Source organism: Mustela nigripes, chromosome 2 (genome assembly GCF_022355385.1).
Source record: "Mustela nigripes isolate SB6536 chromosome 2, MUSNIG.SB6536, whole genome shotgun sequence".
NCBI lineage: Eukaryota > Metazoa > Chordata > Mammalia > Carnivora > Mustelidae > Mustela > Mustela nigripes.
Window position 1 is genome coordinate 70,257,257 of NC_081558.1, and position 13,263 is coordinate 70,270,519.

Genomic DNA, 13,263 nt, shown 5'->3' on the forward strand with positions numbered 1-13,263 from the left:
TTTATTTAGAATTTCTTTATTTAGAATTTCTTTATTTAGAATTAAAGCACATCAGTGGATTCAGCATCTTGAACAATACATTTACAGTATAATCGAAGTATTAACTTGATCCACAAAACCAATTTTAAATTGGTATCTCTTTGAAAGGATTTCATATGGTAGACTACAGAAAAGTTTCCAGAAATTATCCAGTAAGCTGTAAGAAATTCTTTAAAAGCAGCTGTTTATACATTGCATCCAGTAAGTCAGAACCTATAGCAAAACTCTTTGAAAAAGAATGTAAAAGAAAGGGGCGCCTGGGTGGCTCAGTGGGTTAGGCCTCTGCCTTCGGCTAAGGTCATGATCCCAGGACCCTGGGATCTAGCCCCACATCGGGCTCTCTGCTCAGCAGGGAGCCTGCTTCCCTCTCTCTCTCTCTGCATGCCTCTCCATCTACTTGTGATTTCTCTCTGTCAAATAAATAAATAAATAAAATCTTAAAAAAAAAAAAAAAAAGAATGTAAAAGAAGTTAATGAGTATGGCATTTCTTTTTGGGCAGATGAAAATGTTCTGGAATTAGTATTAATGGTTGTACAACTTTGTGAATAATCCCTGAATCAGGGTGCCTAGGTGGCTCAGTAGGTTAAGTATCTGCCTTGGGTGCAGGTCAGGATCTTGGGGTCCTGGGATTAAGCCCCTAGTGCTCCCTACTTAGTGTAGAGTCGGCTTCTCCCTCTCCCTCTGCCCTCCCATCCCCACTCTCTCGTTCTCTCCCCCAATAAATACAATCTTAAAAAAAAAAAAAAAAATCACTGGGGGCACCAAGATGGCTCAGATGGTTGGGCCTTTGCCTTCAGCTCAAATCATGATCCCAGAGTGCTGGGATCAAGCCCCACATTAGGCTCCCTGTTCTGCAGGGTGCCTGCTTCCCCCTCTCCCTCTGCCTGCTTGTGCTCTAACAAATAAATAAAATCTTTTTTTAAAAAAATCACTGAATTGTACATTTTAAAAGGGGTTAACTGTATAGTATCTACGTATCTCAATTTGGTGTTGATATAATTGACATGTACTTTAAGTTTAAAGTGTACAATGTGATTTGATCCATTTATATATAAGAATATGATCACTACCATAACAGTAGTTAATAGCTCTACATGTCACATAATTATCATTTTTTTGTGGTAGGAACATGTAAGATCTATTTTTGTAGTGACTTTGAAGTACATAATACTTTATTGTTTAGTATAATCACTATGCTGTATACCAGATCTTCAGAATGTATTCTCTGCTGTAAGCCATACCACAACAGGTATGACCTACATACCTAAGAGCTAGATTTGGCCAACAGGCAGCAGTTTGTCTTATCCTGGCATAGGGAACCAGTAATCTAACAATCTAGGAATAACTAATTTTATGATTCAATTTTCCAAAGAAATTAAAATTTACTGCAAAATGGGAAAAAATCTATAAAGTGTACAGTCTAGTAATTACATTTAGTTATTTGGATTACAAACCTGGTCTCTATGTCAAATCAGAAGAACTCATACTATTGAGAGCAAAATTCTTTAAATTTTAAGTAGAAAAGATGTAGAAGAAATTCAAATTTAAATCAAATGAAAATCCAAAAGTGGCACAGGTAGTATCTATTTATTTTATTTTAACAAGCACTTTTACTAAGTTCTATGCTCCTCTCTTCCTAAAACCCATTCATTAAAAACCAATGCTGATGGGGTGCCTGGGTCACTCAGTGGGTTAAAGCCTCTGCTTTCAGCTCAGGTCACGATCCCGGGGTCTCTGCTTCGGCGGGGAGCCTGCTTCCTCCCCTCTCTCTGTCTGCATCTCTCCTACTTGTGAGCTCTGTCAAATAAGTAAATAAAATCTTAAAAAAAAAAAAAAAAAAAAAAAAACCACAGTGCTGACTCATGACCCACCAAAATTCAGCCCAGACAAGAGTAATTTTGTGGCAACAGGTCAACATTACAAAGTATGTAATATAACCAAAGTAAGATTAAAATGACAATATGTTAAGATGGAAAAGCCATTTAGCCAGAAAAAAATAACCAGACCTTTAACATTTACTTAAATGTTCGCAAATTGGCTACATTAGGATACAGCAGGATAAGGTGTTGAAGTAAGTTTTTATGTAAGACAAAGAATTCATTCTTTGAAAATAAGGTTTTAAGCCACAAGGGAAAAAAAATGAAATCTTCAAGTTTTGAACTTGCTTCAGGCCAAATTATTTTCTTCAATCTTTTACTGAGTAGTGATATCTGGGCAGACCACATAGCCTGAAATTAATGAAATTCACCAATTACAAAGTCTGGCTTAGGTAAGAGAGGTTTACTATGGGAACATTTCCCCTCCCTGAGGCTCAGTTTCCTTAAAGTAAAATAGGAATTGGATCAGATGATTTTCTAAGTTTTGTTTCAAGTTTGAAATTCCAGGCTTTTAGAGTCTTTTTGGCTCACTCCAAGGCCATTCTCACTTAGACTTCCTAATAAGAGTTTTTAAAAATATGTAACCTCTTAAATTGTAAAATAAAACACAAATACAGAAAACTCCACAAAATAAATGTATAGTTTAATGATTATAAGAGGGACATCCTTGCGATCACCACCCAGGTGAAGAACATCACTTGGCCTGCTACTCCCGAAGTCCCTTCCTGAGCCTATGGCAATCACAACTCTTCATCCTTTCCAAAGGCAATCATTTTCCCGAGTTTCAGTTATCACTTCCTCGCGCTTGTTTTTGTTCTCACCGAGTGTGCATTTCCAGACACCACCATTTAGCCTTCCCAATTTTTCTAAAGGTGTGGCGTGTCTTTTAAGACTCTCAACCTACAAGCTCACCAAGGTATTACCAGAGAAGCCAGAAATCAGAACGAATCACACATAGGACCAAATGAGGCATTTAAGATTCAGTGGCTGGGCTTACAGGCAACAACTCTGAAACTAACCAGGTGCTAGAGGCAGGCACGCAGATGAAGACCGGAACCCTCCCTTAACTCTACCTTCAGGCCATTAACTCCTCAACTAGCCGTTTGCCCCCGCCCAAACCTATTGAATCAGAAACTGTGGAAGCAAAGCCCAACCACCTGTGGTTTCACTCACCCCCCGGAAGCACGCTCAACTTCCCTAACCACAGACGAAAACAACCTTTTTGGAGGGCGTAAAAGGTGGCAGGCGCTATGCCCAAGCGTTGAACAGGTGCGCCTCCTTGACAGGCTTAATTAACTACAGGCTCTAAGCTTAGCCTGATCTCGAAAGCGCGGGTGCTCAATCACTATGTAAACACCCCTCACTCCAAGAAGCTCACAGCCAGCGAACTGGTTCACTCTCTTTCTCTCCACGTCCACCGACATCTGGAAGCACGGCCGGCTTAGAATTCGGGAAGCGCCGCCAAGGTTTAAGGGGAAAAACTCCGCATCTGGGACGTCCGTAAAGCTCATCTCCCGAACCCTACAGCCCCGAATCCCCCTTGCACCTAAGTCCTCGAGAAGGTGTCCCATGTACCCGGAACCAAAGCCTCGAGAAAACTGTTTCAGGTTTTTAGTTTAACTCGGTAACAAGGCAGAGTCCAAAGAAAGAAGACACCGGAGACACAGGGTTCACGGAGAAAGGGTAGGTGAATGGCGCCCCTCCAGGCCTGTAGTGTACCCCGCACCCTCAGCAAGACACAAACCCAAATTCGTAAACTCTAAAACTGCCACTGCTTCTCACCAGAACGATCGATGAGGAAAAGCCGCCGACGCAATGGAAGGCTCCCGCCAAGGCCCGCTTCTGGGGTTCTAATCCTTCAAGGCAAGTCCACTGGGCAAGGCCCGGGGTGAAGCAAGAGAGCAAAGTGGAACACGCAAGCGCAGTTTTAGGTAATGCGTGTCTTACACCCCTCTGCGTTTGGATTCGCCCATCCCGTCTCCAGGGCAGCGCGCAGAACGCCGGAAGCAGCGCAGGGCGCTAACTGGCTGAGCAATTTGAGTTCCTATTGGCTAGGGCCCGGAAGTGGGGAGGCCGTGGCGAAGCGTCAGTCCAACCTAACTGCGTGCGGTGGTTGGGATTTGGGGCGGAAAGGAGACCTGCTTGGACTATAGATTCACGTTTGGAGGCTATGAAAGGTTGGGACCTTGTTATTTCTTCTTGCCCCACACTGTCCTCCTCTATCTTCTTCCATTCTGACACTTGCCGGAGCTCAGGGACGAAGCGACGCAGTCTGGGTAACAAATGTCTCAGAAAGAAGCGATTGTCTCTGGTCCCTCTCCCTTTAGAAGAAAATAGAAGACCAAAGAGAAAACCTTTCTTCTTGCACCTGAGAAAACAGACCGTATCCTCCATCTCGAGTTGATTGCATATGGCTTTTAAAATTCCACGTCTTCAAATTCCAGCCACGAGACACGTGAACACAAGCCCCCCTCTTCCCTCCGTCAAGTTAGGCCAGTGGTTCTCAAACTTTGGCATCAGAATCGCCTGGAACGCTTGTTGAAACACGTTTCTGGGCCCCATACACAGAACACCTGATTCTGTGCCTCTGGATGAGGTCCAAAATGTTGCAGTTCTATCAAGTTTTACCAGATGACGTGGATGTTGCTGTCTTACAGGAGCCACACTTTGCAAAACTGGATGTGGAGGAGCTGTTCAGCTCTTTGATCTCAGGTGAATCGCCGCTCTTCTTTGACTTAAAACCCTTCGTACTCTCTCAGGAATCTTTCTCAGCGCTTCTGCTTTCAAGATAGAACTTGGAAGTACTTTCTAAACGACAAGAGCTAAAGGCTGAAAGCAGTGGAGAATGAAGAATGCCTTCTGAACCCTGAGGCTTTTTCTACCCACAATGATGGCAGCAGCTAGTGTTCTAATCTTTGGTGAAAAAAACTGGCAAAGTTGGGGGAAGAGATTTGCCAAATACCTGGCAGAAGAGAAGGTCTCCCAATAAAAGAGCTATGTTAATGCTTTATTTCTATCAAACCAAGTTCGCTAATCAATAACCCCCAAAATGTGCGATAGACACTGAATGAGCCTTTTAATGCCTTAGTCTTGCATGTGTATATGTAGCCGCAAATATCAAGATACATGAGGAAAGACCCTAATATGAAAGAGATTAAAATAAGCAAACCAATAAAACAAAAACAAGGCAGAAACCAGGCTAAAACTTCCAAGTTATTAATATCATTATAGATGTGAAATATATAGCATCTGTAGTTTGCATTCTCTTTTGTTTTTCTTTAATGCAAGAGATTTAAGAGTTGGGCCTTTGTTTGCTTTGTTACTAGATGAATTTTGCTCTTCTTGTTGGCCTGCATATATTTGGTTTGGGGAAGCGACTGAAATTTCCTTTGTGGTCTAATAAATTACTAATATTTTTAAATGTTCCACAGGAGTTTGGAAAGAATATCTGTTTCTTATTTGTTGTGTTTAGAATTTCATATGCATATTTTCAAGGTTATTAACTGACATGTTCTAATCTTTCAAACCTCTTTAAGTTTCTTTATCCTGATTGCTCTGCCACTTACTGAGAAAGGTGTTTTGAAGTTACTCATTATGATTGGGGATTTGGCAATTACTTGTTTTGGGGTTTAGTTCAAGGACAGTGAGCTTAAAAAATAACAACAAAATTATCCCAGTGGAAATAAATAGAAGTAAAACACTATTAAAGATTTAAAAAAAGAAATAAAGGGGCGCCTGGGTGGCTCCTTTAGGAGGGTAGACGATTAAACAGTTAGAAGGTTAAACAACTGCCTTCACTCAGGTCATGATCCCGGAGTACCAGGATCGATTGCCGCATCGGATTCCCAGCTCCACGGGGAGTCTGCTTCTCTTCTCTCATGCTCTCTTTCACTGTATCTCTCTCTCAAATAGATAGATAAATAAAATCTTTCTCTTTAGGATTTTATTTATTTATTTGACAGAGAGAAAGATCACAAATAGGCAGAGAGACAGGCAGAGAGAGAGGGGGAAGCAGGCTCACCTTTGAGCAGAGAACCCGATGTGGGGCTCAATCCCAGGATCCTGAGACCATGACCTGAGCTGAAGGCAGAGGCTTAACCCACTGAGCCACCCAGGTGTCCCAATGAAGCTTTTTTAAGAAACAGGAATGAATGAAACAGAAGGGGTGGAAATCCAACCAGGATATAAACGTAGAGGGCAGAAGATGGTTTTCATGGTTCTCTTTTGGGTTGTAATTTCCTCCAGAGAACTAGACACAGAAGCTGAATCTTGTCCCCTGTGGTATCCAGCTCTCCTTGTGATGTGCTCCATGCTCAGATTACCAGCTCAGGGGATGGACTGTCTGGGAGACACAAGCTCAAGTCTGAGAACCTCAAGACCAAAGTACCCCATTACTTGGTAGTACTTTGAAGGCTTGGGAGAAAGCATGATCATTCCGCTAGCACCGGCTTACTAGTGTAAATACTGAAAGAGCCAGGTGCCACCTTCCTCTTCAATGGGAGATTTTCAACCCTATAACACCCATAGTCTTTAAAATTTCTGGCCTCCTGAGATATCTTTTCCCTTTAATAACAAGAATTAATCACTCTAACATTTGTTACACATGCTCTGAAAACTCCAGTTTAGACTAGATTCCCAGAGAAATTACATTTTTTGGACACTTATTGCAACAAATACCTTGATGATTGCTTCCTTCTCCCCATCTTATCTCCAGGACATCCTAGTCACCTCTGACCCTGCTCCCCCTCATGTATCTGATGGTGCTTTTTTCTTCTTCCTTCCACAAAGCCCATGTTACTTTGCAAGACATTTTACCGATGGTGTGGTAAGAACAGAGGTTACAACACAGAAAGGACTTAAGAGTGAGTGTGAGACATAGTCATGAAAAGGGTGTTAGAAAGCAGGCACTTGCACACTGCTCGTGGGAGAGCAATTTGGCAATTTTATCAAAATAACAGATGCACATCCCCAATGGTCCAGCGGCTCTTCTAAAAATTGATCTAAATCATATATATGTGTGTATTTATACACACACATATACTTACATTTGAAAAATAATGTATGCAAAAAGTATTCAATGCAGCCTCATCTATTTTTTAAAAACTGATAACAATTCAAATGTCTATCAGAAAGATAATGATTAAATTAGAGATGAATTTGCTCTTTGTGTATTGATATGAAAATATCTCCAAAACTAGTTATTAAGGGGGAAAAGCAAGATGCATAACACTGAGCCTAATATACTCCCATTTATAAACCAAAAAAAAGGAGCAAAAGTACATGCAGATATTTGTTCATATATGCGGAGAATAGTTCCAACACCTCCTAAGGGAAGGACAAGAAGCCAGTGACTGCTGACTATTGAAAGGGGGACCTGGGTGGTTGCAGGACCAGCTAGAAGAGACACAATTTGTATGGTTCAAATTTGAAACCACATAACAAGGACTACCTATTCTACCCCTGCATCACATAATGTAAATGAATATATGTTTTTAAATGATATATAACATATGGATATGTTTTATATATACATTTATCCACAAATAGACAAAATGGAGTATGGTTCGTTGCCATACATTTATCCACAAATAGACAAAATGGAGTGTGGTTCATTGCCATTCTGCAAGCCTCCCAGCTACGTACCACCCTCCTCTCTTAGTCTTACCCCAGAGCCCCTTTTTTCCTTCTCTCCTCTTCTACTCAGTTCAGGACTGACGTCCCTCTTTCTTTGTCCTCAGGGGAATATTGTCTCAGTCCCATCATCCTATCTGATGGAGCACCTGAGCTCCTTACCCATTCCTTATCTCCTTCGGACAGAACTGATCTAATCTTTCATCAGCAGGAAGGTTGTTACAGAGTTTCCCTAAACAGATGTTGACTGCTCCTGATTGCTACCTTTAGGTATCCAAAGAGTCTGTAGATTATTTGAACTCTGAGTTTTCTCTGAACAAATCTCAAGCCAAATTATTAAGCCAGCCTCTCTAAGAGTCTCTGAAAGGGGAAGGGCTGGTTCCCTTTCCTTTTTCCTGGTAACACTGAAAGAAAAGTTCTTATCCATCCATCTCTGCGAGCAGCTCTGATTTTTGGCCTGAGCATAAATTCACATGTGATAGGGTAGTGTCACAGGTTTAACATTTCGTTTGTGATTTGTAGAAAGTTATTTGTAAGCTTAGAAAGGCATTTCCCACACACACAAAAAAAGGCATTTCCCATGTGGAGATTAGCCATTCAAATATTTTCTGCATTTATTGTTTCAGCTTTTACATTGGATTATTTAGTCCAACTGGAATTTGTCTTGGGGAACATAGGGGAAGTAGTTCCTAACTTTATTTCACCTCAGAATAATTAACCAGTTATCCCAGCACTAACATCCTCCCTTTCCTCAGGCACTTGTGATGCCTTCTTCATTGTAGACCATTTTTTTTAAATATACACTTGACGCTCTGTTTCTAGCTTGTTTATTTTGATTGGATGAGATCTGTATTTGTGGAGTAGTTGAAGATGATTCTGAATAATTTATGTTTTAAAATTTTATAACATGGAAGAAAGACAAATTACGTGCAGAGAACAAAGGGGCAGGGTAACAGTGAGAACATAGGGAGGGGGATGGTTAAGAAAAGGTAGGGCACATGTGTGATGGGGAGCCATTTAGAGTTGAAGCCCTGAGCTACGCTAATAGCTGAACTGTGGCTGCAGAACATCAAATTATAAGAGAAAAGTTCTGGCATGGTGACCCTCTGGAGTTCACAGCTGTTTAGGAACAGGATCAGAGGAATCATATGTATTAACCACGCATTCATTCAACAAATATATACTTAGAGCCTCCTATGTATCAGGTAAGACATTCACTCCTGAGTCTAAAGCAGTGAACAAAAAGATAGCTTTCTGTCTCACAGAGTCTATTGGAACTGGAGAGAGAAATGGTGCCCCTGGACAAGAATACATTGTCAGGGGGGGTTATACATCTTGCTTTTTCTCTTAAGATAGCCATTGTGGATGACTGTCCATTTTTGGCAGTGCAAAACATGAATCTCCTTCTTATAATTGAGTTATTGCTCACTGTCTTGGGTAGCGTTGCCTAGAAATCAAACCTGAGAATGGGATTCTTGTGCATGTGATTTAGTGGGAAGCGTTCCTAGAAAAGGGGGAGTGAGGAAAATAGGACAGGACATAGAAGCAGCTAAGCAGGAATGTGGTCTACCTGGAGACAAGCTTTGGCCTGAACCCACTGGTAGCCCCAAACCATAAATTGCAACCCAGAATTGGTTCCACCTTGAAGCTGAGGTGCCGTTTTCAAATGCTGGTAGCAGTCAAATATTGTGGAAGTCTACTTCCACAAGATTGAGCTGCCTAATTTACAAGGTTGTGATGGTTACTCTTACATAGAGTAAATTTCAACAAAAGGAAGTAATTGGAGGATGAGTATACCAGCCAGGTAGAGAAAACCTTGGTGAGATCTCAGAAACACGACCTACATTCACCAAGTGAGACTTACACTTGCCTTAACCATAAATCTAACTTGAGTACTAGAGGAACCCCACCTCTAGTCCTATGGGTCTCTTTGTCCTAAGGTTAGCAAAAGCCATAAAAGCCTAGACTAAGCCATAACTCTAAATCTATTTTTTCAACCCTAGACCTACGTTAGCCCTAAATCTAATCCTAGCCCCAATTGTAACCCTGACTTCACCCATATCCCAAACATAATTCTATCACTAGGTTAACCTAAGCCCCAGCCCTTTCTCCAAGCTGAGCTCTGATCCTAAACCCTAACCTTAACCGCAGTTACAGCTCTGATCCCATGTCCTAGTCCTATGATTCTCTTTATTCTTTCTTGGTTTTTTTAAAGCCCAGTTCCCCAGTCTTTCCAATATTTCTGTGAACTTCTCTGTATCTTATAAATATATTCGTATTTATTTTATTTAATCAGAGTCCATTTCTGTTGCTTTCTGTTAAGAGCCCTAATATGGGAAATGATCCCAAGAGTAGATGCAGACTAAAGAAAAACCCTAAAATTTCAGAGTAAATGTGGGGTAGATATCAGGTCTGCCTGGGGACCAACATGATGAGATCTAGCTCATTTTAAGGGTGGGAATTTGGCAACCGGTAGAAGAAAGAGGGAAAATGAGGATTGAAATTATTATCTGTAGTAACCTGGGATGGATACTCAATTGAAAAAAGGCTTGAGAGTAAGAAACCATTGCTGCAGGATTCACACACACACACACACACACACACACACACACACACACACCACAAATTGTTTAAGACCTGTGGCTTGAGATAGCGTCTACTAATGGGGCTGGACAGTGTTAAGTTCCTAAATTCTTAGTTTGAAGCATGGAATAAAACCTCAGGAACCTGTATGACTATGATTAAAGAATCTCTTATTTCAAAGCTACATGACTTAAATTGGAAAAAAAACTGTGGATTGCAAATTATATCAGCCGAATTTATAGCCTATTTTCTTAGTTGATCAAAACTGGTCTCACCGGTGACCTAGTGTGTTTTAATGCCAAAAGCCCCAAGTTATAAAATATAAATCAAAAGTTCTCAAACTTTCTGGTGTTGGGATGTCTTTCCACTCTCAAAAATTATTCAAGACCCTGGGTGCCTGGGTGGCTCAGTGGGTTAAGCCTCTGCCTTTGGCTCAGGTCATGATCTCAGGGTCCTGGAATCGAGTCCCACATCAGGCTCTCTGCTCAGCGGGGAGCCTGCTTTCTCCTCTATGCCTGCCTCTGCCTCTCTGCATACTTGTAATCTCTCTCTCTCTGTTTCAAATAAATAAAAATTTTTTAAATGTTAAAAAAAAAAAAAAAAGACCCTGGGACACCTGGGTGGCTCAGTCAGTTGAGTGTCTGACCCTTGACGTCAGCTTGGGTTGTGATCTCAGGATCCTCAGGGCTCTCCTTGGAGGGACTCTGTACTCAACAGGGAGTCCGCTTGGGAGATTCTCTCTTTCTCTCTCTCTCTCCCTCTCCCTCTGCTCCTCCCCCTGCTTGTAGTCTCTTGCTCTCAAATAAATAAATAAATATTTTTTAAAAATTATTGAAGGGGCACCTGGGTGGCTCAGTGGATTAAAGCCTCTGCCTTCAGCTCAGGTCATGATCTCAGGGTCCTGGGATTGAGCCCCGCATCGGGGTCTCCGCTCAGCAGGAAGCCTACTTCCCCCTCTCTCTCTGCCTGCCTCTCTGCCTATGGGTGATCTCCCTCTTTCTGTCAAATAAATAAATAAAATCTTTTTTAAAAAATTATTGAAGAACCCAGATTTTGTGTGCATAGCTATTGATATTAATCATGTCAACAATTCAAACTCAGAAATTTAAGAAAAGTATTCATGTAATAGTATTTAACTAAAGCATAAATCCCTTACCTTTTCACAATAACATATTTTGATAAACATAACTATTTTCCAAAGAAAAAATTTAGTGAGGAAGATAGCATTGTTTTGTAAATCTCTTTAGGGTCTAGCTTAAATGAAGAGAGCTGGATTCTCACTCGTGCCTCTGCACTCAGTCTGCAGAGAGGTCATGTCACAGAGCCTCTGGAAAACTTCACAGTCTACTCATGAGAAAATGAGAGTGGAAAAGGCAGGTGGCCCGTGTTTTACTGTGAAAATAGGTCTGAGCTTGTACATACCCTAAAAGGAGCTCAGAGACCCCCGGGGGTCCCTGCACCGTACTTTGAGAGCCATTGATAAAGAGAAAGGGCTCCAAAGACTTTAAGAGAGGACCTAATCATCCCTTTGTATGTGTCCCAATAGAAACCAGAAGACCCTTACTTCACTAAATCCTTGAGAAATATATTGGGAGAGAAGTATAAACATTTTTTAAGATTTTTTTTTATTTATTTGATAGAGAGAATACAAGCAGGGGGAGTGGGAGAGGGAGAAGCAGGCTTCCTTCCTTCCTTCCTTCACAGGAAGCCTTCGTTCATTTCCTTCCTTCCTTCCTTCGCAGGAAGCCTGACAGTGGCTGGATCCCATCATGACCCAAGCCAAAGCCAGAGGCTTAACGACTGAGCCACCCAGGCACCCCTAAACATGTTTTAAAAGCACTTGAGTGGCTTTTCTCCATAGACTGTAGAGTGGGCAATGTTTGTTTCTATGGGAATGGCGGGACCCTAGGAAGGTCTGATCACGCAGCTCTTGACTGCAAAGAGTCAAGATGGTCATGGTTATCATGAGAGCCAGCAGGGATGGTGAGACTAAAGAGAATGTGCTCACCTCAGGGATATTTAAGTGGGGCTACTTAATGGTGTAATCTGTACTACTAACATAGATAACTGTGTACTAAGTACTATTTGATCTGTATGACCCTCCCTCCCCGCCACAAAAATGTTTAAGTCTAAAAAACAGAGGTGTGATTTGAAACACCATGATGGAAAATCATAGCCCCTCACCCAAGTGCCACACCAAAGACAGACCAGGAGTCTTCAAATGAGGAGGAGGCCCAAATGCCCATGAGAAGAAAATACTTCCACCAGACCCAGAAACTAACTGTGTATCTTCCTCCTGGTATTTTCCAAAAAGACTTGAAACCATAGATCAAAGTAACAGTGCACCAGGGAAAGGGAAATTCCTGGACTGTCAGGGGACACTTGGCACTGGCTTTGAAGTAACAAACCCAGACTGACTTTTAACAGAAGACGTTGCAAAATGACAATGGATTACCACAGGCTTCGTCAGTTGGTGTCTTAAAATTGCACTTGCTTTTCCAGATGTGGTTTCCTTACTGGAGTAAGCATCTGGTGTGTAACTTGTTATTTGGCAAGTGCATTTTTAAAAGATTTTATCTATTTATTTATTTGAGAGAGAGAGCATGAGAGGGGAGAAGTCAGAGGGAGAAGCAGACTCCCTGCTGAGCAGGGAGACAGATACAGGGCTCCATCCCAGGGCTTCAGGATCATGATCTGAGCGGAAGGCAGTTGCTTAACAAATGGAGCACCCCAGATGCCCTGGCAAATGCAGGGTTTTTTTTTTTTTTTTTTCTCCTGATAAGGTAAGTAGTGGACTTTCAAATTTTGCCTCAGGGTTATATGCACTCTGGCTCTGTGCCACAGTTTAGCTCATAGCGACATTGACCCTCTCATCATCCTACAGGATATCACACAGTTTCATTATATTGAAGCCATAATGCTGATAAAATCAGGAAAGATGGAAATAACAGGTCCGCTAGATTTCCTGGTAATACATATTTACCCTGTGAGAGTAGGGTATGAATCTTAAGAAGCCCTAAGAAAATTCAGATACCTTTTATTTGATCGAATTTTCCTATAAGCCAGGGGTCCCTACTTCAAAGCCAAGAGGAAATTACCCCACCTTGTATCTCTACCACTAAAAAAGATGCA

The 13,263-nt window shown here is 41.5% G+C and overlaps 1 protein-coding gene and 1 long non-coding RNA gene across 6 annotated transcripts in view; one reads left to right on the plus strand and one right to left on the minus strand.

Annotated features, from left to right (window-relative positions):
- ULK4 (unc-51 like kinase 4) overlaps positions 1-3,790 on the minus strand; it is a 653,153-nt gene extending 649,363 nt beyond the window's left edge. For all 5 annotated transcript variants that reach the window (XM_059390725.1, XM_059390726.1, XM_059390724.1 and 2 more), the window contains exon 1: positions 3,700-3,790. The gene's annotated coding sequence lies outside the window, so the exon portion shown is untranslated. The remainder of the gene's footprint in view (positions 1-3,699) is intronic.
- A 191-nt stretch (positions 3,791-3,981) lies between these two features.
- LOC132009941 (uncharacterized) lies at positions 3,982-5,342 on the plus strand. Its single transcript, XR_009402102.1, has 2 exons — positions 3,982-4,094; positions 4,575-5,342. It is a non-coding gene; the product is annotated as an uncharacterized LOC132009941 (long non-coding RNA).
- Positions 5,343-13,263: the final 7,921 nt, after the last annotated feature.